This window comes from Garra rufa, chromosome 23, assembly GCF_049309525.1.
Source record: "Garra rufa chromosome 23, GarRuf1.0, whole genome shotgun sequence".
Taxonomy (NCBI): Eukaryota; Metazoa; Chordata; class Actinopteri; order Cypriniformes; family Cyprinidae; genus Garra; species Garra rufa.
In genome coordinates, this window is record NC_133383.1 from 41029041 (window position 1) to 41054455 (window position 25415).

At 39.2% G+C, this 25415-nt stretch overlaps 1 pseudogene; it reads right to left on the minus strand.

Moving 5' to 3' along the window:
• Positions 1-1231: 1231 nt before the first annotated feature.
• On the minus strand, positions 1232-3349 carry LOC141299049 (uncharacterized; annotated as a pseudogene).
• Between the last annotated feature and the right edge of the window lie 22066 nt (positions 3350-25415).

Below are 25415 nucleotides of genomic sequence, written 5' to 3' on the forward strand. Positions count from 1 at the left end.
CTGCAGTGTGGGAAAATGAGCGGGGACTGCAGCAAGAGCAGGCATGGCGGTGCGTAGAGGAATAAGCGGGGAGCTCGAGCGTGAGCGGGCGTGGGAAAATAAGCGGGGCGCTCGAGCGTGAGCGGGCATTGCTGCAGTGTGGAAAAAATGGGCGGGGACTGCAGCGGGAGCGGGCATAGCTGTGCGTAAATAAGCGGGGAGCTCGAGCGTGAGCGGGCATGGGGAAATAAGCGGGGCGCTCGAGCGTGAGCGGGCATTGCTGCAATGTGGGAAAATGAGCGGGGACTGCAGCAAGAGCAGGCATGGCTGTGCGTAAAGGAAATAAGCGAGGAGCTCGAGCGTGAGCGGGCATGGGGAAATAAGCGGGGCGCTCGAGCGTGAGTGGGCGTTGCTGTGGCGTGGGAAAATAAGCAGGGGTTGCAGCGTAAGTGGGGCGCTCGAGCATAAGCAGGCAAGCGGCGGCATGGAAAAATTGAGCGGGGGCTGCGGTGGGAGCGGGCGTTGATGAGCGTAAGGGAATAGGCGGGGCACTCGAGCATGAGTGGGCATTGCTGTGGCGTGGGAAAATAAGCGGGGCGCTCGAGGGTAAGCGGGCATTGCTGTGGCGTGGGAGAAATGAGCGGGACGCTCTAGCAAGAGCGGGCATTGTTGTAGCTTGGGAAATTAAGCGGGGGCTGCAGCAAGAGCGGGCATTGCAGTGCTTAGATGGAATAAGCGGGGTGCTCGAGCGTGCATAGGGAAATAAGCGGGGCGCTCGAGCGTGGGCGGGCACTGCTGCGGCGTGGGGTAATAAGCGGGACGCTCTAGCAAGAGCGGGCATTGTTGCAGCTTGGGAAATTAAGCGGGGGTTGCAGCGAGAGCGGGCATTGCAGTGCGTAAAGGAATGGGCGGGGTGCTCGAGCCTGATCGGGCATTGCTGAGGCGTGGGAAAATGTGCGGGGGTTGCAGTGCGTAAAGGAATAGGCGAGGCGCTCGAGTGTGAGCGGGCATTGCTGGGTCATGGGAAAATAAGCGGGGCGCTCGAGCGTGAGTGGGCACTACTGAGGCATGGGAAAAATAAGCGGGGTTTGCAGCGAGGGCGAGCATTGCAGTGCTTAAAAGGGGGAAACGGGGCGCTCGAGCATGGGCGGGCATTGCAGTGGCAAGGGAAATTAAGCGGGGCGCTCGAGCGTGAGCGGGCACTGAAGTTATCGGCTGGGATACCAGAGAGAAGCATGTCTCAGGGGGTGGTTTACGGGAATATCAGCTCTGAATAGGGAGGAACTGGAGTTGGGAGCGGGTCCGCCTCTGGAGCCAGCGATCTGAATTTCTGGAAAGCAAAGCGAGAAAGAGAGTCAGCGATTTGGTTCTTGGAACCGGGGATGTGTTTAGCAGTTATAATGAATTGGTCACTAGCCGAAATCCAAATCAAGCGTCTTAGCCGGGGCATGAGGGTGGGGGAATGAGAACGACCCTTATTGGTGCAGTACACCGTAGCTTCGTTGTCGCAGTGAACGAGAATGCTGGTGGCGGACCACTCTTTCCCCCATAGGGAAGCAGCGACCACTAGCGGATAGAGCTCGAAAAGCGCAGAGGATGATAGCTGCTGGGGCAAATGGGTCAGCTCGGGGGGGCCATGTGGAGGCGAACCATCGGCCTTGGAGAAAACCTCCAAAACCGACGGAGGGGGCGGCGTCTGTGTACAATTGGATATCGATAGGGGAAGATATCAGGTTGGTGTAAAAGAAGGATAGGCCGTTCCATTGCTTGAGGAAGGAAATCCATAAACTGAGCTCGTTGCGACACGAGTCAGTTAAGGAAATCTGGTCCTCGAGGGCGTGGGCGGAGAAAGCGAGGGAGAGGAGATGAGAGATGAAGGGGCGGCCTTGGGGGATGATGCGCATGGCAAAATTTAGGTGGCCTAGGACAGATAACAGCTCGCGTTTTGAACAGCTAGAGCTGGTTATCAGGGTGGAGGCTATCAGAATTGTTCTGTCAATTTTTTTCTTTAGGGAGGGAGGCCTGGGATTTTTGGGAATCTAATTTGATACCCGAAAATTCGATAGAAGTGGCGGGGCCCTCTGTTTTTTCCTTAGCGAGAGGAACCCCGAGCTCAGAAAACAGCTTTTGGGTTGTCAGGAGGTGGGCGGCTGGGGCAGAGTCTGCAGGCGAGATGATTAAAAAATCATCTAGGAGGTGGATCAGATAAGGAATGTTGTAGTTATTGGAGAGGATCCAGCAAATTGCCTCCGACAAAGTGTCGAAAATTTTGGGGCTGCTTCTGCAGCCGAACGTGAGGCGGACGGCGAAATAGAATTTGTTTTCCCAGCGGATGCCAAATAAGTGCCAGAAATCGGGGTGGATGGGCATTACTTTGAAGGCGGAAGTAATGTCGACTTTGGCCAGCCAAGCGCCGCGACCAGCCTTTTTAATCAGCGTGATGGCTTGGTCGACGTCGTGGTAATGAAGAGAGAACTCTTCGAGCGGGATGAGGCTGTTAATGCTTGGGAATGGGGAATTATGGGGAGATGACAGGTCAATGATCAGGCGTTTTTGCCTGGTGGCAATGCCGATGGGGCTGACTCGAAAAATGGGGAAGGGGGGGGTGGGAAAGGGGCCGATCATGAAGCTGGACTCGATTTCCTTTTTGATCAGGTCGTCGCCAACTTCAGGTTCGGTGAGGGCGGAGTTGAGATTTGGGCAGACGAGGCTTTGGGAGGGGAGACTTAGGATGCCGGGGTGGAAGCTGTGCTTGAGACCTGAAAAGACATAATCAGCAAAATGTGAATCAGGGTGATGTAATAATTCTGCAGACAAGCAAGAAACATTCAGGCAGAGGCTGGTTCTTCGCTGGCGTGGGAAGCGATCTCCCGCCTGGGAGATCGAGGAGGAAGGCCGGAGCTGGTAGCCGACGGCCTTTTGCTGCGCCTCGGCGTGGAGTATGGAGCGCCGCGGTCCGCGCGCGCTCTGCGAGCGGCCTTGGAGGGAGGCGTGGCTTTCGGTTTCTCCCTCGGTTGGAGGGATTCGTAGAGGCCGAGAAGCTCAGCTTTCGAAGCGCGGCGGGGAGCGACGACGCCGGTGCTGGCGAGCGCCTTGCGGAGCCCCGCCACGGTTCATTTCCCCTTGCTGGGGCGGAGGAGATGGCCGAAGCGTAGGATGACGCTGGCGAAGACACCTGACGCCTGGAAGGTGTTGGAGAAGGCGTGCTCTGGCGTCTAGGAGAGCGAGCAGCGGCGGTGCGGGAGGGCCTGCGGCCCCGCGATGCAGCCGCGGGCTCGTTTGTGGGGTCCTGCGGAGCGCTGGTGGGCTCGACGGCAGGACTATCAGAGTCCGTGGAGTAATCCTCGGGAGGCGTTTGGGTCTCAGACATTGTGCAGCAATGCTGGAATCAGAGATAGCTGAAGGTAGGACTGCTTGGTTATTTAAAGGAACTGTAGTAATTGGATAGGGAGAGTGGCTGGTTAGGTAGTGATTGCTGATGATGAATTGGCCGTGTTAATTATCTGCGCGAGCTCCTCCTGAAATTTGCTAATGAAACATCACTTAAAACCAATGGAGTTTCGATCATTTTACACTTTAGGGAAACGCACCCCAGGACGGAAATAACAATGAATGCTGCGATCGATTTGCCTCAGAAGTCGGATGTCGAAGCTGGGAATTACATCCCATCCAAGTGGGTCGGATTCCTTCCCAGAGCCAAAGCAGCAGGCTCATGCCAGTTGTGGGCGGAGTCTCCGTCTCAGATCGGAAGTGGGTGAAAATCTTTACAGTCTAAGGTGAAAATAATGATATAATAATGAAGTTAAAATAACTTTTATTTTTCTCTTTTCCTTTTCTCATTTTTAATGTTCTTGTTAACGTGTTGTATATTATTGTTATTTGTAAAAAGGTAATAATGATCAACACCAGAATTTGCACTACTTATCTTTGTGGACTGTTTTTCAAAGTTAAAGCTGTTAATGTTAAGTCAGTATTTATTTAAAAGTGTTTAATTGAAAAAAAAAATGTGTATACATATTTATAAATATATATGTGTATTCACATCTATTTTATATATCTGCAATCAGTGATTTTTGGGGGTTCCTTCTATTATCGTTTTATGGTGGTTGACAAGCCAAAATATGAATTATGGTGAATAACTGGAGTATGAGGCATTGACAAGGAAGAAAAAAATTATATCTTCCAATCCAGTTATTTGAGATAATTGAATATTTCTTTCTACAGTCTTGACTGCTCTGAAGCACATCTTAATAAATTTGATCAACTGGAATTGGTTATACCTAGATCCATCAATTTCTTTTTTCTTAATACTCTTCCAGAATAAAAAATTTGTTACAGAGACGACGGAGATGTGGATCCAAACGCAAGCTTTTATTAATCAGAACGTAGTCGACAGGCAAGGTCACACAACAGCAAACAGGAACAAACAGGGCAAGACAAAAACGTAATCCAGTGGTACAGGCGAGGGTCGAAATCCAGAAGGGCAGTCAAAAATGTAACAAAGAAAACAAACGAACAAACAAGGCAAAACTATGACTACACTAAGACTGAAATAACAGTCATTTATGATCTATCTATCTATCTATCTATCTATCTATCTATCTATCTATCTATCTATCTATCTATCTATCTCCAAGTCTATCAAGCTTTAAAACTACTTCAAACTATTTCAGACTGAAAACAGACAAACTTTTTTATCTAGTTTAATATTGCTATTTTACTGTTATGACACTCCCTAACTATTTTATAACCATTACAAATATGTCCTCTTAAACCATGATGTGTATGTGTGAACTCGGAACAGTCCCCCTGTAGGTGGGATTTAGTATTGCAAGGTATACACATTGGCGCCAAATTACACAAACGTTGGCGCCAAATTTATATTCCCATATGCGGTTTGCAGAAAATATCATACACGCAGCGTATGTCAAGAATATCTGCAGCGCTTCAGTGAACAACACAGCAGCAGGATCTATGGTAAAAAAAGTAAGTACTTTAGATATTTTATTTGTACATATAAATGAAATCTGCGATTCCACAACGTTAATTTCTGTTTTCAAATATTCATTAAGTCATTTAATCACTTAAAACTGTAGTAATGGCTCGTGAGAGGAGCGCTGCTTTCAGCTCTGAGACACAAATATGTTGTAGACCGCAACTAATGTGGTAATCATTAAGAAATACAATTTAAATTAAATATATCGTTGTAAAATGAAGTGGCCTTGGGCAGAGCACAATGCTAAAATCTCATTGTGTCTAAAAGAAAAGATTTCTGCGGTATATTTTTTCATTTTATCATTTATCAAAGTTCAAATAATACAGTAAAGTTAGATTGACATTTGAATAAACACAATCTCCTCTAACGTTAATCCTGTTGTCTGTGCGGTCACGTGAGGTTTAGCCGGCTGAGGTGCACTCTAGCACGGCAGCGCTTGTCTCTCGTTCCCCTGGCCACGGCCTCGAGACAGGAGCGTGCAATTTTCTTACCCAAAGCTGCTGATCCTGTTTGCTTTTAAGGAGAAAAGTTATCCCATAACAGGGGCAGTGCTAGGTGTAATTAATGCCTATTTAATTAACCCTCTATGGCATGGTGTTGCCTTAAGGTAACAAACCACTTTTTGGCACACACAACACCCCTTTATTTTATAAAATATCACATTAAAAGTCTGATGACAAGTTTGTGACCAACGAAATTTGAGGTGGGTGTGGGTTTGACCTTTCTTCCTGGGGTAGAACAGTCCTTTTTTGACCATAGGTGACTTGAGCACACTGCTAGCAGAAGGTAAGATAAACTTCACCTCTTAAAGTGCATATAGCAGGTTAGAGACTCCGGTGAATTGATGTATAGAAAAATAATGCAGGAACCAGATTTTAAAATATAATTCAAAATAGGCTATTAAAGGGATAGTTCACCCAAAAATGAAAATTTGATGTTTATCTGCTTACCCCCAATGCATCCAAGATGTAGGCATTACCGCGGGAAGTAGGGGTGCTGAGGGTGCTGCAGCACCCCCTGGCTCGGAGCTCAAGAAAAAATGGGGGTGCTGGGGGTGCGGTGCTAAAAATAAATCAATGCAAAATTTGTAACAAAAAAGGACAAAAAATATTTTTAGTATTTCGAATATTCATTCAAATTTATTGGAAATACAATACAATGACAATAATTTTCGCGTGACGTCACCGCATCCGTCATTGAAGATTAAAAATACACCAATCAACACGGCGCAAAAACGCATTTCCAAGCAAAATAAAAATAGACTGAGACTTGAGCAGACCGATAATATTGGATCAGTCGGATAAGGAAGCAGATCTACCCCAAAATAAATAAGGTTTCTCTTTTTTTAAACGAATGCTTAATTTGTGGTTCACCGTTATTTTTTAATGAAAACACAGCAACGATAAAGACCAGCTCGTTTATTTTAAATGAAGAAATTAAAGGTTTATTAACAATAGTTATCTTGCTTTTGGATCCGCCACCAGTCATTTCGCATCATTCTCGTCACATATCACTCCTGCCGCTCAGAGCTGCTTGGAACAGACTCGCTGCGCTCCCTCAGATCTGTAGCCTCCCATGTTCAACTGAACTAAATTTATTTTATTTCTATAAAAAAAGCCACATTTACCGTCTCTAATTCAGCGAGTATGTCTTTGCACTTTTCAGAGCACCGTCACACTCACTCAAATCCATTGTATGAGGTATGCCTTAATAAATTAAACTCCTTATTTAAATTAATTAAAATGCTGTGGTTTCCTCAAATTCATTCCACTTGGTTTATTCAGGGTCCATACCAATTAAACTCATTCCCGGTTTTCACTAGTCGGGAGTGCTGGGACACAGCAAAGTAAACAAAGCAGCGTAACTTCTGCTCAGATACACCTCACCCTAGCTGATGTCAACTTTCCGATTATTTCATCAATTTTTATTAAAAAGAAAAGACTTTCCGATGTGATATAAGTGAAAAGGGAGACGATTTCGAAAATGATTTCACCAAAAGGCGGACGCGAACTCGGGTCTCCCGCGTCAAAAGCAATGTGTCACACGTATTATCACTTACGCCACTGAAAACGTGCTGAGATAACCATCTTTTGTATTATTTGTAAATATGGCCTATTTGCATTGTGTAAAAACATTAAAAGGTAGACTACAGAAAACGGCATATACTACAGTAATTTACCCACCCACATTTATTTTCCTTCCGATGCCCATGATCCAAAGCCAATTACAAAAGAGAACAATGGAAGCGATCAAAAACAACAAAATAGCAACTCTTTTTACTTATAACTTTGCTCTTTGCTCCCCCGCCCCCCACCCCCCCACAAACTTTTTTTCTCTCAGCCCCCCCTGCTCAAAATACGTTCCCGCGGCTATGGATGTAGGTGACTTTGTTTCCTCAGGAAAAACACAAACGAAGATTTTTAATGAAAACCGGTGTTGTCTGCCAGCCTTATCATGGACCTGGATGGGCACCAAACCTCTAAAAGTAAACAAAAACATGCACAGACAAATCCAAATTACACCCTGCGGCTCGTGACGATACATTGATGTCTTAAGACACGAAACGATCGGTTTTTGTGAGAAACTGAACAGTATTTATATCATTTTTTACCTTTAATACACAGCCACGTCCATCTGTCATGAGCACGAGTTTGGCATCAGTCACGTCACATGTGCGCGCGCTCTGTCGTAGAATACGCAAACGCCGGAAGCGATCTGTCGCATGAATACGACACTCATTGTTTACACAGAGCACAGAGATTGTGGGTATAGCGGCTATTCAAAATGGTAATTACTTGCACGTATCCTGATTGTTTAAACCGATTTAAAGCTAAAAGATTACGTTTGCTTGCACAAACTCATCCGGGACTTTTTACTGATTTCCCCTTCCGGCGTTTGCGTATTCTACGACAGAGCGCGTGCTCATGTGACGTGACTGATGCCGAACTCGTGCTCATAACAGATGGACGTGGCTGTGTATCAAAGGTAAAAAATGATATAAATACTGTTCAGTTTCTCACAAAAACGATCGTTTCGTGTCTTAAGACATCAATCTATCATCACGAGCCGCAGGGTGTAATTTGGATTTGTCTGTGCATGTTTTTGTTTACTTTTAAAGGTTTGGTGCCCATCCATGTCCATGATAAGACTGGCAGACTGCACCGGTTTTCATTAAAAATCTTCGTTTGTGATTTTCTGAGGAAACAAAGTCACCTACATCTTGGATGCATTGGGGGTAAGCAGATAAACATCAAATTTTCATTTTTGGGTGAACTATCCCTTTAAGGCTTCTGGGGTCGTTTTTGAGTTTTTTTTACTTCCGCATCTTAAAAACTGGCAAAACCGGCAGTGATGTCACGAGAGGGAGAGCAGTCGATGTAAACCATAGGAAAACAATGGATCGCAATGACCATTCGGACGCAGAGAACATTTAAAATGTTTATTTACACTCCTATGACGAACCACAGACACAAATATAAGCCTGCTATGTGGCCAAGAGAGCAGGGACATGCCAGGATTAAACAGAACAGCGGCCAGAGGAGACAAATTAAGTTGTGTCAGGAGAACAGGGCAGGTGTCTTGGTGAGAGATCAGTGTTAGCTGACGATATCTAATCAGGAAAAATCACAGCGTTGGTCATCTAGAAGTATTGATTCTACTTACCAGTAACACAAATGAATAATCGTTGATCAAGTGTGTCACACTCGTTTATATCTGACGCAAACTATACATGAAATAGCAGGTTCTTATTACCGGGCGAGAGCAATAACCCACTGCCAAACCGGTCATGCTGGAGCATGTGCAGGCAGCAGAGCGTTCTCCAGACTCTGTCACGTCTGTCACATGTGCTCAGTGTGAACCAGAGGGCACCAATGGTGAATTTGCCAATCTTGTTCTCTGTCAAATGCCAAACATCCTGCACTGTGTTGGGCTGTAAGCACCTGTGGACATTTGGCCCTCATACCACCCTCATGGAGTCTGTTTCTGACCGTTTGAGCAGACACGTGCACATTTGTGACCTGCTGGAGGTCATTTTCCAGGGCTCTGGCAGTGCTCTTCCTGTTCCTCCTTGCACAAAGGCAGAGGTAGCGGTCCTGCTGCTGGGTTGTTGCCCTCCTACGGCATCCTCCACGTCTCCTATTGTACTGGCCTGTCTCCTGGTTGCGCCTCCATGCTCTGGACACTACGCTGACAGACACAGCAAACCTTCTTGCCACAGCTCGTATTGATGTGCCATCCTGGATGAGCTGCACTACCGAAGCCACTTGACTCCGTCTCATGCTACTACTAGAGTGGAAGCACTGCCAGCATTCAAAAGTGACTAAAACATCAGCCAGGAAGCATAGGAACAAAGTTTAGCAGCTGTCTTTTGATTTTAAGTTAAATCAACTTAAGTCATTTAAATTCACAAGTTATATTTTTATTGTAATAAGTTAAAATGACTTGTTGTTTTAAGCTGATTCAAATCAAAAACGTAAGGCAGCTGCTGAACTTTGGTTTTTAAGTTGAATCTGGTGAAAACTTTTTACAGTGTAGTGAGAGTGTGATATCTGGTGGTGACCGGACAGAAAGGTTACAGATCAGTTTTGACCCATTATTAATAACTGAGTATAAAAAACTCACAATAATTAAGCACTAAATTAGCATTTATGAATGATTTAATGTTACACTGAAAGCTAGAGTAATGGCTCCTGAAAATTCAGCTTTACCATTAAAGGAATAAATTCAACTTTAAAATACATTAAAACAGACAACAGCTGTTGTTATTAAATAAATTAAATACAATTTATATTGTATTCAATTGTAATAATAATTCAAAATATTACTGTTTTACTGTATTTTTTATTAAATAAATGCAGCCTTGGTGAACATAAATGTCTTTCCTCTTCGAGACAGGATTGGTCAGCAGCTGAACCCACAGGAATATTTACTAATTATGTATTTTTGAGTCTTCAAAGATTACCCAAAGATAAATAAATAAATCAAATTTCCTCACAATAAAAATGATAAATCAGCAACATTATATGACAGGTGATAATTTTTATTTATTTTATTCAACACATCATGTAACATTTCAAACAGTACATCAATTACTGTTATGACAAATATAATGACTTAGAAATATGGCATACATAAAAATAAAATAATAACATAGTGTGCCATTCTTATAAGATCAAATTTCCTGCTGTATTGCGGTGACGGATAAAAGAAAAAAATATAATACGCATAAAACTAAAATCTAAAAATGTCAGTAAAAGTACACTGCAAAAAACTAGAAAAGAAAGTTTTCAGAATAGCAAACAATGGTCACAGATCAAAAAATAACAAGTGTACATCAAAAATGTAATAAATGTAATGTTTCTTGCTCTCAGACAATTTTTGCTCATATTTCGATTTATTGGTATGCTTATGCTGTTTGTCACTAGGCTTTTGTTTCCAGGTTTTGCACTTGCTTTTCCAAATGTGGCGGTTAGAGTTTGATGTAAATCAGGGCAGGCTTAAGCGTCATCACTGGTCCACCAGTTCTAGATTGACAGCTCTTCCTCGAGCCAATCAGTCGAAGAGGGGCGTCAACGTCACTCCACGCGCCTCATCAGCTGCCGATGCTCGCTGTTCACTTGCAGGTGAAAATGGCCATCCGTCAGCCGGGGACATCTTTCCATGCAGCACACTGTGTCTGTCTGTCTGTCACTGATGTACATCTGCCTGGCCATCCATTAACATTAAACCAAACTATCCTAGCCATAACCCGTCGCCATTATCTTCACCATCTTTAGTCTACGTTCACATCGTGAAAGGGAGCAGCCAGTCGGCCATATTGGAGGCACTGAACGTAAACAATACCACTGAACCAAATGAAACTCACATATTTCCCTAATTATTGCTGCTGAAAATGGTCAATTATTGTCATGTTTTAGGCTGTGCTAATCGGTCGAACCGGGAAAAACATTTGGAGTACTATAGACTGACAAAATTTAAAAAACTGTCTGAGTAACAAAAGGCGTTTGTGGTTGAAACTGAACTAGAATTTCTTGGACAAAAAAACTCGATAACATTCATGTTTGTTCGTATCATTTCCAGTCTAGGAGTTAAAATATTAGTCTAATATCTTAATTAAAGGGGTTTGAACTAGAACATGCTCTCATGTTTGGTTCAAAAAACGCATTATTTTTGACATAATTTACATTATTACAATACCTTTCTCCCAAACCTGGCACAAATGCCTGGATTAGTTCTGTTTTTGATGAAGGCCCGACACAGTACTGCTACGCCTCACATCACACACTGACTCAAATTCAAAAAGGGAAAAAGCATAATTAGCCCTTTCATACTACGTATCTTAACTTTAGTTTGTCAAAATATTGTGCCCTTTCCTGCTCACTAAGTCCATCTCTCTGTGATTTAGCTGCTTCCACATGATTTTGTGTGGTTTAGACAGCATACATTAGCAGAATAACCTATTTAGTAGTATATTAACCGTCCAATCCATGCTGTTGTTTACATCCGAGTATCACCAATATGGCCGCGCATCTGGTTAACTGACCAAATCGTGACATAAATTCAAACCCACTCTTGAATAATCCACTTTATTCCTCACTAAATTAATCACCCATTTAAATCAATAATTTAATTAAATGTCTAACTCTAAAAAATAGTAACTTGCTGCCACCTACTGGCTGTTTTACGTAATTACTCACTCATATACTCACTATATTCAAACTTTAAGGAATTACATATGTAGCTATGTAAACAAATAAATCATTGTGTTTATCAAATGCACGTGCCTCTGTAACTGCTTCTCTGTAAAACTATAGACCAATTTGGAGTAGACCTCACAGTTAAGTCACTTGCAGCTGTGTGCACATATAGTGGTTGCAGAAAAACACCGGGAAAAAATATGTATTTCTGTGCCTTTTGATGTCAAAATCTGAATGCAAATCATTTTTATACAACACTGTCATCAAAGACGCCATTTGAAGCTAAACGCAGATGTTTAAACGGACATAATATGGATGAAAACTGCTTACTATACTTTTAAACCAAGAATTTGATTTAAACAATAGGTCTATATAATATTCACATGTTGTTAACAGGGGGCATATTGTATTAGCCCTACAGTTACAGCATGATATATTATCTAAACCTATTACTATTAACATTTTTACATAACATTTATTTATTTTAATCTTACAATTCAGCCTTTTTTTGCAAACCTAGGTTTATATTTCCTAACTTGGACTTTATAACTCGATTTAACTAAAAAAAATAGTGAGTTTTCTTCCCCCAGATGGGCTCTACCCATAAAAAAAACATCATCCCTGTTTTGGAGCTGTAAGACTATCCCACTATCTAAGGTCAATTTAGTTGAATATCAGTGCTTATCAATGGGTGACAAGCTCTTGTAATGAGCTGAGGACATTTCGAAAATGGCATCTAATCAATATAATCTATAATTGTTTTCAAATCGAACTATTTTGTACCGTATCCGTGTAATTCACTAGCCATAAAGGCTATCTCTATAATTGGTCTATAGTTTTCAGTGATCAGTTAGCCGAGTCATTGCATAAGCATTACATTCATTCATAATTAATTAATTTACTCATTTAAGGCTAATGGGTTGCCAGGTTGGCATACAGCAGTGACAGACAGGTAAGGAATAATTGATGACGGGGCATTGACACGAAGCAGAGTTGCTGTTACTCCTCGATTGTGCATTATTTTCATAGAATTCAACGGACCGAAGTCAATCAACCGACGACAAACTGGCCCATGCACGCAGATATCCATGCCTTCCCGCGTCTGTGTATTTAACTGCAACGCGCACATCACGCAGCCTTTAACCCAGAAGTGTCAGCATGCAGTTGAGGTGGACTATGAAAAAATGACAAAACCAGTGGTCGAACGCTATGAACATAATAGTCGCTATGATGTACCCGTATGCCGCATGTTTTGAATCTTAATGTGAAGATGCTTAAATAAATATGTTCATAAAGCATTAATGTATACATTTACTTATAAAGCTTGTTGCAGTGTATGAGTATAGTTGTTTAGTTAACTGTGTTGTACATGCAGCTGGCTTTCAAAAATAGTAATGCGCCCCAGTAGAGCTTTGGGTCTAGAGCTGCCCCTGGTCTGTGCGTCTATCAAAAGAGATCGACAGCAGTGTCTCTACTAATAGTGAAACTAAGTTCATTTTCTTCAAGACCACTTTGTGTGTGATAGCTGTAGTCTTTAAGTTGTTCTGCGTATGCTAACGTGTGTGTAACTGTATGTGTGTGCGTCTGTGAGGGAGAGAGTATGGGAGAAATAACGTATGTGCTTTCCTTACATAATAAAACATAATTTTTTTGGCAAAAATCATCATTTTATCCTATTGTTTACGGTGTTTGTATTTTTGGTTATTTTGCTGTTTTAGGCTGTAAGGACCTTTGAAATAACTGAAATCGTGTGGCGAAGTGATATAGACATGTAATGCGGTTAAGTGTTGCCTGGAACTACGTTCGCCGTGTGTTTCTCTGAAAATAATGCACACCTCCAGAACGTCCGTCTGCCCCGGAGTATAAACACATAAACGCCTTATTCAACCAGCCGCCATTTTGAATCGAAACGAGGCTGTGAGGGATAGCAGTCCAGCAGCGTCCACTGTGGCGTATTGTTGCGTACCGGGATGTCAATCGCATAACCGTAAAATAATACGTCATTTCACAATTTTTAAAGGGCCATAGAATGCATTGAAACAATATTTTAAATTGTTCTCTGATATCTACATAGAAGGTAAATGGCATAGGAAAGGGCAAATTCTCCAGAAATGGTTTCACAGCTTCATTTACAACCCTAGGATTTGTCCCTAGAATCAAATGCTCTGTTATTGCCTTATTTGGAATATTCGTGAATATTAATGAGGTCTGCTCTGATTGGCTGTTTCACAGAGCTGCTCATCTCAGTAGCTGGCACATAAAGGAAATATTTATTTAACTATGGAGCTTTAATATGCGGTTTGTTGAATCTGCCATTTTGAATCCACGACATTTTACTCTGTCTATTGTGATGCATGTGCTCTGTGTAACGTTATACTGCAGCCACACAAGCACTTACCACACAAGATTAGATGCTGTCAGCGGTGAATATGATCTATAAATCATTCACCATCATCAGTGCATTAATCTAAAAAGTGAAATCTTACTGCAATGTAACAGGCTAGCGCTAGCATTAAGCTAACCATGTCCCTTCAGTGGCTGGCCTTATTTTACTGATGTACTGACGTTAATGATGATTGGGCGATGTAAATTTTGGGGGCGTAACTATTAACGATCGGGACTATTGCGCAATAGTCAGTGTTATGTTGGAATTGACCTATTTTTCGGTGGTCTTTTGCAAACACCAGATTTATATAAGAAGGAGGAAATGGTGGTGTTTGAGACTCATGGTATATCATGTCCATGTACTGAACTGTTATTATTCAACTATGCCAAGGTAAACACAGTTTTCCATTATATGGCACCTTTAACAGGACAACAAGCTCCAGAAAACATGGATTGTTTGACGGGACATATGTGACCCTGGACCACAAAACCAGTCATAAGGTAATAACTGAGATGTATACATCATATGGAAGCTCAATAAATAAGCTTTCTATTGATATATGGTTTGTTAGGATAGGACAATATTTGGCCGCAACACAACTATTTGAAAATCTGGAATCTGAGGGTGCAAAAAAATTTAAATACTGAGAAAAAGTTGTCCAAATTAAGTTCTTAACAATGCATATTACTAATCAAAAATTACATTTGATATATTTATAGTATGAATTTTACAAAAATCTTCATGGAACATGATCTTTACTTAATTTCCTAATGATTTTGGCATAAAAGAAAAATCAATAATTTTGACCCATACAATGTATTTTTGACTATAGCTACAAATATACCTCAGCGACTTAAGGTTTTGTGGTCCAGGGTCACATATGACCTAACTTTCAGGTAACAATATTGCATTTATTTAGGAAAATGACTGTGGAAACTAGCCTGTTGGCTCGCTGTCCTCTAAACGCTTCTGATATCTGAATATCATTTTGCGATTTGCGATTACGGCAAACCAATAAATAAATGTTATCTTTTGATCTCTTTGCATAAAATAAAAAACTATCTATCTACTATCTAATATAAAAACTTTCTACCCACTGTTTTTTGTATGACTTAACACGTCTGAAAAGGCTTACGTCCTTTCTTTGTCCTGTGGAAATTTGTGAAATGATATATTCTCTATTTTTATGACTAAACCATCTACATCTCGGTACGCAACAATACGCCACAGTGAACGCTGCTGGACTGCTGTCCCTCACAGCCTCGTTTTCGATTCAAAATGGCAGTGGGCTGAATAAGGCGTATAACAGTGTCCTGTGTGGAAAGATGTTTCCCCAGCTGACGGTTATCCATTCACCTGCGCAAGTGAACAGCAAGGTGAGCGTCGGCAGCTCAATGAGGTGCGCTGGAGTGACGTTTGACGCCCCTCTTCGACTGACTGGCTAGAAGAGGAGCTGTCAATCTGGAACTAATGAACCAATGATGACGCTTGAGCCCGCCCTGATTTACATGAAACTCCAACCGCAACATTTAGAAAAGCAGGCGCAGAACGTGGAAACAAAAGCAAAGTCAAAAACAGAAAGCACAAAAACAGAAATATAACCAAGGAGAATGTTTTTGTATGATTTTGTGTCTAAAGTTTTGATTTACGCATATTATTTTTAGATCCGTGACCATTGTTTGCTATTCTGAAAACAATACTTTAATTTTAAAATTTTGTGCAATACATTTTACTAGTTTTTAAATATAAGTTTCACTCTTATTATTTTAATATCCATGACTTGCAATACTTTTGGCAGAAATTTGACCACATACATACTGAAAATTCTTGGACCACGATGACAGTTGACAAGGCATTTTGGGACTGTCCAGGTGCTAGCAAGGCTTTCCAGCTCCAAAAGACAATAAGGCATGGATGGCTGGCCATTCACATCAGCTGAAGGAAGATAGAGCAAAATCTGTGGCTTAAACCATGAATGGAGAAGGATTTCATCCAATCCACCGGCTTGGGTCTTGCTGCAGGAGATGTTGAATCAGATCAGCAGCAATCTGTGCAAAATGATGAGGGACAGAGGACCTGAGGTTATCTTTGAAATAAGCTAAAGATTTGACTGTTCTAGACTCTCCACCTTTGTCTTCGCGTATACATTTGTAAAGTTTATTGGTTTGGCTTCTGGTCTCATCTGCGTCTAGATATGTTTTTTGCTACTTTGCTACTTGATATTGCAAATTGGTGTGTCTTAACGTATTATTTTAATGTATTATCTTAACACACTAGGTTTAAGTGCAAACAGTGCATGGTTAGAATTTATTTATTTTTTTTAATTAGTTTCCCACTTTACAATTGGTCTTTTTTGTAGTAAAGAATGCCATCTTACCGTCTGACAATTCAGGCTCAAACCATTTATTTCCAGCAGGTCCTTCTTTTTGGGAAAGTGTCCGCACAACAATACGAACAGGACCACTCCCAGAGACCATACAGTAGCAGGTTTCCCATGAGAGACCAAGAGGTGTAGGATGAGCAGGCTAGAGAAAAGATCATTTTTAGGATTGTTAGATGAAAGCGTTATACAGTTTACATCCTCATTTCAGAATCTGTCAAATGTTATTTTATCAAAACAAGACGGACCATACATAATGTGTGTTATTCTTCATTTAGCACAGACCTCAATAAGATATTTTACATAAAAGATGTTTGCATATAGTTCCTGAGAAACTGGTTGAATTTATAAAAAATGACGCTGTTCAAAAGTTTACATCCCTTTGATTCTCATCCCTTGTTTGTCCTTGTTGTTTAAATACAAAGAATTTGTGGGACCTGAAGGATTTTTCTGAAGAACAGCACACAGTTGAACAGGACAAAAAAGACTCAAAACAATCACTAAACAACAAAAGCTGTGGATCATTCCAGTAGCAACATGGTATTCAGAAACAAGTGTATGTAAACTTTCAAACAAGGTCATTTTTGTAAATTCAACTGTCTTGTGGACTATATGTAAACCTTTGTTATGTGAAATCTCTTATTCACGTTTAGTGCTTAATAGATACGATTCCTCTTATTTTGGTAAAATCATTAACATTTTGCCGATTCTGAGAGGGAGATTTGAACTTTTGACATCAACTGTAGTAAATATAGATTCAGTTCAGTCTTCGACATACTGTTATGAAAAAGGTAGCCTACTTACAGTGTTGATTCACTCCATGTTCTTCATCTTCTTGACAAATTTTATTGCCACCTGTTCAAAAACAAAAAAGTGGTTCAAATTTCCATTTAAACATGTGGACATGTGATCCAACAGGACTTGAAATGCACAGGACGATACCTCAAGGCCGTTCTCCAAGCGCTTCCCTCGCCAAGCATTCGGCTGACTTTATATCGAGTCAATATGTTCTGCTGATTGGAACGAGGATCCTGAAGACCATGGTCTGCTACAGCACAGTTAATGTCCCGCACAAGACTTTGGTCTAAAAAATTGAACAAATTTGGCTGGTGGTAATAACTGCCTGCTTGGTTTCATCTGCGTTTAAAATTAGGAATAAAAATCAGTTTCCAGCCTCAATTCTCAATGTGGATTTCAGCTTTTGGTAATTCATTACACATCATACTAATTTCTAATAAAGTCCTTATTAATGGTAACTCATATTTACTGTGTGCTGTAGAGATCTTGATGCTCAGAGTTGAAGAGTTGATTGATTCACCATCAGCGCTTCTCTCGTCTTCTGGTGCCATAGTTTGGTCCTGCACTTGCTGAGCCTGACCTGCGCTGCCTTTCGTCTCAAAACTACTCTTCCTGCTCTTTTTCTCCTGACTATCATTTCCCTCACTAACACTGGTGGACTGCACAAAAAACAGAAATCATCCACATACATAATACTTAGAGAAGATTTGGCTTTTTCAGATTTCTTTCAATGTCACATGTATACAAGCAAGAGCACAAAAATATGTAAACATCTTAAAAATGTGAATATATCTTCATATCTACAGTTGAGGTCAAAAGTTTACATACACCTTAGAGAATCTGCAAAATGCTCATTATTTTAGCAATATAAGACGGATCGTACAAAATGCATATTTAGTACTGAGCTGAATAAGATATTTCACATTAAATATGTTTACATATATTACACAAGAGAAAATAATAGTTTAAATGCTCACTGATGCTCCAGAGAGAAACATTATACTTTAAGAGTCAGGGGTGAAAACTTTTGACAGAATGACAATGTGTACATTTTTATTTTTATTTTGCCTATATACAGTGTATATTAATTTAGTACTGACTTTCAAAAGCAGAAAAAACAGAAGATGGGTGTTTCCTATAAGACAAAATAAGTTAAATTAACTCTGATCTTCAAATTCAAAAGTTTTAATGCATTGTTTTTCCTTCTGGAGCATCACTGAGAGTTTGAACCTTGTAATAGTTGCATATGACTGAAAAGATGGATCTCAAAATCATACAGTCATTGTTGGAAAGGGTTCAAATACACAAAATTGCTGAAAAACCACAGAATTTGTGGAACAGAGGGTATTTGAACTGTTCAGGACAAACAATGGACTCATGAACAACTATCACTAAACAAAAAACACAGCTGTGGATCTTTCAGGTCACAACACAACATTAAAACAATGAGTATTGTATTGTATATAGTATTGTAAATGTATTAGTAAAATAAGTAGATAAATACAGTAAGGAAAATAATAACAATACCTTAAATCCATCCTCCAAGCGTCTCCTTTCACAGCCAACGCTGTATCTTCCTCTCAGAGCACTTTACTGGCTTCATTCCTCAAAATGTAGTCTTTAAAACAGATAATTGTAGTTGACATAAAATATCAAGAGCTGACAGTAGTTTATGAAACTGTCTGGTTATGGCAGTAAACGCACCTTCAGCCATCATGTCCACTTGAACTAAAGCTGGACTGGACTTTGGACTAAAAGTAGCCTTGTCCTTCTCCAAACTCTTCCTCCTCATCCTCCTCTCAAGCATTAACGGCTGACGGTTATTCATCGCCGCGTCGTGCTGAATTTTGGGAGGGTAATAATCGATGTTCACTTGAATAAGTCGCTGTGAATGTGTAAAAGTGCTGAATGATCAATCAAACACTATGCAGGATGTGAGCGCGAACTCAAGTAATGCAAAGTTAGCTCTGCTCGCGACTGGAGAATGTTGTGATACAGTTATAACGTCATCGCCATAGCAACGGCTAGTTGCGTACTTTAAAAAAATATATGATAATAAATGTTTATGCATTTGTTATATAATTATTTAATAATAATTAAGCAAACAGCTAATTATATATAATATAATTATCAAATCACTATTATTCAATACTTATTAAATTAAATTGTTTAATTTATGTTTAATTTATGCAGTTATTATTTACAATAAATAAATGACTAATAAACGATTAATAGCAAAAAATCGCATCCAAAATAAGTTTTTGTTCACATGCCGTGTAGATTTATTATGTAAAGGCCTATATAAATACTCTTATAGTTATTTTAAAAAATATTTACATGTGACCAACCTAAAAAACAACTTTTTTTTTCATCCAAAACACTAAAATTGTGGCTGTATAGGTGCAACTTTTCTGCTTTCTTTTTCATCCAAAACTTAATCTTATCTGATCTTCCTTACTTTTATGCATTACTGATACAAATACGTTGTGAATGATTCTGTAATGATATTAAGTAGAGAATAATAACTCTGTTTTAGCTTGTTAGAACTAAATGTGTCTAATGGCCAGTTGAGTGTGTTGACTGAAAAAACTAGCCTTAACATGAGACAAATTGAAGGACTGACTGAAAGCTTAAAGCATGTGAATGATTATGATAATCTCACTTCGGAAGAGGATATGAGCAAAGATTGTTCACCACTTCCAGAACAAGCCCCTTTCAAAGATTTGGTGGCATCTATCTGAGTCCTCAAACATGCTTATATTGGAGGAACTCTTTGCAAAGATGCCTTTTTGTCCTCACATGGCACTTGTTTTTGAATGCATTACTCATTTCATTTATTGATTTATCTGACTTATTTCATAACTCAAAGTTCTCTTTCATAATCTTGTGTTGTGTTGTGTATATTGGGTCAGCTTTATGCACAGATGTCCCATTTGCTTAATCGACCACCAGTTGATTTAGATTTTTTGGAATTTGCCTGTTCCCAGGAGATTTTTTAAGTGCACTCTCAAGCCAGGAGGACTCTTTTCCACATGCTGTTTTGGATGGACTCTGAGAGGTTGTACAAGTGATTGGTGAGATCAACCAAAATCAACAGTATTCACACAACACTCTGGACTTTGAATCTGGCAATCTTGGGAGACCCAGAATTGTTATATCAGAGGTTCGTATTGAGGAACTGATAGCCATGTCTCCATCAGTAACCTTTGTTGCAAAATTACTGGGAGTGAGCACAAGGACCATACGCCAGACACTGGGCTGAAAATGACCGCACACTTTAATCTTTATTTTTATTCTCAAAGTTTTTGTATCAAAGGTTTTAAGTATATAGTTTAGCATTAGTTCAATGGTTTAAGCAGATTATATAATATTCAATATTTCAATGAAAATGCCAAACCTATTCATTTATTCTTTTTTTTTTCTCTTGTTTACACTAATTTGAAATTCTGTATGCACAGATTAGAGTCAACTTAACGGTATAAAACTTGTATAAATATTACTTATAAATGTATAGAAATATGTACAAATTAAATATATATACATTGTTTGTGTGTGTGTGCATTAAGAGTACCATTGCGGCGACAGAACGATGCTGAGCCAAAAGAAAAGAAAGATGTCTTCTGGCGCACAGTGGGTAAAACGAACCAATCAGATAAGGGTGCAGTCTGAAAACTTAAAGGAACCGTATGTAAGAAATTTATGTCAGTTAATCATAAAATGGCCCTGACATGTCACTAGACATTAAGAAATCATGTTCATTTCAAATACTTATATCACTGACAACAGTGGTCCGGCCAGGATATTGTCATTTAAAAGTGAGAGTTGCAGCCCTCAACTGATGTTATTGTTGTCATTTTGTGTTTTGGTCTGAGGCTCCACCCTCCAGCTATCTACCAATCACGAAGTCAGTAGAGTTTCTTGATCCGGGTTGCCAGCTCTGTTAGAGCTGCAGCTAGCTATACGAACATGTCGGATAAAACACGTATAACGTTACGAAACCTAAAAGACCTCGTTATGAATCCGAAATACGTCGTGACAAAGTCCGAAATAAAAATAGGATTTGTATAGGATATGCCTTTGAAAGATGGAGACGGCTGGAAACGGAGAAGAATTTGAAGGTAGACGCCATCGTTGGTAATTTTCTCCTGAACAGGTAAGATTCATCTATGTTTGGCTAACTTTGCTTCCGTACACAGTGGATTTTCCACAGTCAGCCGTGCTAAATGCGTTCATAAAAAGCTTTATATCGCACCACTAGCAGGGTATGAAAACAAGCTATGTTCCGAATGAAATGTGGTATTACAGTACATCTTTAGGAAATATTTGGCTAATTGCCATCTGTACATTTTTGTGATACAAAATTACTTCGCAAAACATCTCTTGTGAAGCATAAACATAATTAACAGAAGAAAAAAAATTCTGTGTAGGACTCGTCACTTGCCATTGAAGCTCCTTGAAGCAGCCTACTCCTGCAGCTTAGCTGGCAACCTCGAGTCAGGGGGGAGCGGGAGGGGATACACCGTTCTACAGTATTTTGAAAGTGATTGTAGTACCAGTTTTGGCCACAATCCTACATACGGTTCCTTTAATTTGATTGGCTAGGAGATGAAGGTAATCCCCCAGAGCTTTGTTATATGGAGCAGTTTGGTAGATTGTGGTCTAATAAGTTTGTCTAAGTACACAAGTTACACCATAATTTAAATGCAGCATAATGCAGCATGATTATTAGCATTATTAGCATATTAGTTGTTTATTAGTACTTATACAGCATTTATTCTGCATGACCATAATCCTACCCAATACCTACATAACAACTACCTTACTATTAATAAGCAGCAAATTAGGAGTTTATTGAGGGAAAAGTCATGGTTAATGGTTTGTTACAAGCGAGAATTGGACTTTAAAACAAAGTGTGACCAACTAAGACAGAATACAGATTGGTTCCCTATCTGAGGTGAAAATTAGGTCCATGGTTTCCAGGCTGCCTAGCAGCGTGAATAAAATCGTGCTGCGTGCAAGGCAGCATGGGGAAACCCAGGCTAATATACACTTTTATCTTATAATAAGTTTCATAAAATAATAATGTTCATAATCATTTAAAAGGCAAACATTTCTTTGTATGCTGAAGACATGATGTATGCTGAAGATATGATCTCATGTTGATTTATAAGTTAACCTTGTTAATTATTATTATTATTATTATTATTTAAACACTTGCTTTTGAAGGTACCTGTGTATATATAACTGTTTAGCATGCAGAGGTTTATTAAAGTTTTATTGTTGAAACAACAACTGACCTAATTTCAGACAAATTTCACCGTTGAAGGCCGGTTATGTGCCGGCTGGGACAGGTCGTATTAATCCTTTAAGTCATCATCTAATATACTTGGATAGTCATAATTACATAAAATAAAATGATTTTATAAACATCTTAGACAATGTTAAAATAATATATTGAAAATATGTAACAAATTTGTAAATTAATTTTGTGTATTATAAAAATAAATATTGTGTATAAAATAAATTAATAATCTAAATAACTATAAAAATAAATTAAAACCATTAATATAACTTTGAATAAATATTATAAACATACTATGATAAATATAAATATTTACAAATATATGTATGTGTGTGTGTATACAAGCTAAAAAAGGTTAGGAGAAAAACGTACATGGTACAACAGTAATACCCATTCTCTAAAAAAAGAAACTCGTAATCTTGAGCGTAAATGGAGAAAAACTAACTTAGACGTTTTTAAAATTGCATGGAAAAACAGTATGTCCAGCTATAGACGGGCTTTAAAAGCTGCTAGAGCCGAGTATATCCACCAACTCATAGAAAAAAACCAAAACAATCCAAGGTTTTTATTTGGCATAGTGTCTAGATTAACAAATAACCAAACGCAGCCTGACCTAAATATTCCTGCAGTTTAATAGTAATGTCTTTATAAATTTCTATACTGATAAAATAGACAACATTAGAAATACAATAACTAATATAGATACTACAGCAACTGATACTTCAACATTAGTCATTACACCCGAAGAAAAACTGCAGTGCTTTACAACTATAGAACAGAAAGAATTAAATAAACTTATCACCACATCTAAACCAACAACATGCCTATTAGATCCTGTACCCACTAAACTACTAAAAGAGTTGTTACCTGTAGCAGAAGTACCGCTTCTTAATATTGTTAACTCATCGTTATCTTTAGGTCATGTCCCAAAACCATTCAAACTAGCGGTTATTAAACCTCTTATTAAGAAACCACAGCTAGACCCTAGTGAACTGGCAAATTACAGACCCATTTCTAATCTTCCATTTATGTCTAAAATTCTAGAAAAAGTTGTGTCTGCTCAATTGTGCTCCTTCTTGCAAAATAATAATATCTCTGAAGAATTTCAGTCAGGTTTCAGGCCCCATCATAGCACAGAAACTGCACTTGTAAAAATCACAAATGACTTGCTACTTGCGTCAGATCAAGGCTGCGTCTCATTGCTAGTTTTACTTGATCTTAGTGCTGCGTTCGACACTATAGATCATGACATACTCATAGATCGATTACAAAACTATACAGGTATACAAGGGCAGGCAGATCATACCCCACCCAGCAAAAACTCGTCGAAATGACGTCGAAAAGACGACAAAGCCAGACGTCTAAACAACGTAAAAATTTGGTTGAAAAGTGAAAGACTAAACGACGTCTTTTTCAGCACGTAGAAAAGACGTCTATAAAATGACGTCCAAATTACGTCTAAATGTGGTTGTAAAGTGAAAGTTAAAAAGACGTCTTTTCCAGGCCTAATTTCAACCGTGAATTCATGATTACATTGTTACATTAATAATTACAGTCAAAATAAGACAATTCACAAGTACCAAAACATTTATTGACATATAGTATTTAATACATCACCTAAAAAAAAAAAAAAATCTACTGATCACAAGCCTGCATTTAATCAAACACATTGTAAAAAACTGTAATATTATGAAATATAAGTATAAATATTTGTTTTCTATATAAATTCATTTGTAAAAGGTAATTTATTCCTGTGAAATACATTTTCAGCATCATTACTCCAGTCTTCAGGGAAATATGATCGTTCAGATATCATTTTAATATCCTAATTTGCTGCTCAAGAAACATTTCTGATTATTATCAATGTGAACTTTCAAAAGAGCAGTATTTATTTTAAACAGAATTTTCAAAACAATAATCTTTGATTAAATAGAACAATTGCCAATTATAACCACACTGTCATTAATTACTTACCCTCATGTTGCTCCAAACCCATAAGACCCTTTTGTGCAGAAGGCAAATTAATACATTTTTAACAGATGCCTTGTGTACACAAAAAACAGCAACAATAAAATTAAGTCTTCATTCACAAATAATGTATCTCCAAAACATTTTCACAAAAGCACCATGAGATGGCCAGCTCTCAGGACAACACAACATTGATGCATCATGGTGCTCTTGTAAAAGTGTTATTTTTTTTAATAAAAATGCAATGTTTTTTGTGCAGACAAAACATTCACATCACTTAGTTTATAAAATTGAGGTTAAACAACTGTAGTAACATGGATTACTTTAATAATGTCCTTACTACCTTCCTGGGGCTTCAAAATGGTAGTTGCATAAACTGTGAAATGGAGGGACATCAATTTATCAGATTTCTTCTCAGATCTACATTTATGTTTCAAAGATGAATGAAAGTCTTACAGGTTTGGAACAACATGAAGGTGTGATACATTTTTGTTTAACTAATACATTATTAGGTAAATCAGATCTCTCAGGAGCTCAAGTAGATCTCTGCCTAATCTCTGATCTTCTGGTTCTTCTGTTCCTTTCACAAACCCAATCCTGGATCACTGAGCCAAGACAGAAGTTTCCACTTTAAATGCTTCAGCTGGGCCGCTTTTTCTTCAGCATCTAAAGTGAGAAAGAAAACAATATCCAAAATGTAAATGTAAACATAAATAACCAAAATGTCTAAAATGTAAAGTACAGACTTGACTTTTCCCTACTGTTAGGGCATTTTCACCTCAAACAGTTTTAATAAAGTTCAAGCAGTTTTAAGTCAATCTTATTTAAGTATATGTGAGGCTCACTCCTGCTTAAAGGTTTAGTTCACCCCAAAATTTAAATTCTGTCATTAATTATCTACAAATGAA